Source organism: Daktulosphaira vitifoliae, unplaced genomic scaffold, assembly GCF_025091365.1.
Source record: "Daktulosphaira vitifoliae isolate Bord-2020 unplaced genomic scaffold, ASM2509136v1 Scaffold_5, whole genome shotgun sequence".
NCBI lineage: Eukaryota > Metazoa > Arthropoda > Insecta > Hemiptera > Phylloxeridae > Daktulosphaira > Daktulosphaira vitifoliae.
The window spans coordinates 22939764-22941050 of record NW_026099576.1 but is presented as its reverse complement, the minus strand read 5'-3'; positions in this window follow the sequence as shown (position 1 = coordinate 22941050).

Sequence of the window (1287 nt, the reverse complement as noted above, 5' to 3'; positions counted from 1 at the left end):
ATTGCTCTAGATTTTTAGTTATTCTATGAAAATTGTATGGTTTTTCATTTTCTTGTTGTTTGGGAAATCCTTTTAATAATTAATTTATTAAATCTTGTGGTAGTATGTTATTATCCCAAAGATCGGAATCTGTATATGTATATTGAAAGCTATATTTATTCTATTCTCTGAATTCTATAAAATATAATGTGTATTTTTTTGCCACTCCTTTTAATTTAGCCAGTCTATCTGTTCCATCATACTTTGCATTTATCNATTCCATCATAATTTGCATTTATCAATAGGTCCAAGTAGAAACTTGCATTATTCTTGTGATCCAATTTAATCATTACTTCATTTATTTTATTAGAAACTTCTAATAACTGTCCCCAATAAGATTTTGAATTACGTTGAATAATTAGAATTTCATAGGCATATACAGATAGCAAGATCATAAACTTTAAAGATCGATTTTTTTGAAAGAAAGGTTTGAATTTGTTTTAAGTTTTGAGTAAAATCTAGTATAGTGTAAAATAGTAAGTTCTTTGACAGTTTTGATGTTTAAATCTTCGTGTAGGTTATTATTTGTTACACACCACGGTGCTAATTTTATATGAGAAAGGTTGAAATCCAAATGCACGTAAATATCATATACATTTTAATATACTCACATTGATTTTAACTACTTTGAATTCAATATTCTCGTCTATATTTTGAATAAATTTCTCCAAAATTTTAATACTACCTTCTGTAAATAAAATAATTTCATAATGTGTTAATTTTCTCAAAGATATAACTATAAATTTCTGTTTTGTTTTAATAATACAGTAAAAATTTTTAACAAGTATCATATGGATTTTATTCAACGTTATCTATACATACTGTCGTATGAAACAATAATTTGTCCAGTTTCGTGATTTAAAATTATCTTATTATTTTCAAACGTCTTAAAATATAAATAACAGTAATTATTGTATTCATGAAAAATTTAATAATGCAGTACTAATGATATTATAATGTATAAAATATCAATAATTAATTTATTACCTTAATATACAGGGTGGCCCACCACTCACTGACAACTTAAATAACTTTTGATCCAGTTAATATTTTTAGTTGATTTTTTTTTTAAATAATAGTTATACGTTAGGTTTATACCTATATCTCAATAATTAATTTTTTTACATTTTATTAAAAATATTAATTATTTTTAAATTTTAAATAAAATGTAAAAAAAAAATCTAAGATAGCTATTTTGTAGAGTAGAATTTAAGAAAAATTTTAGTAAAAAAATATCTTATTAATATT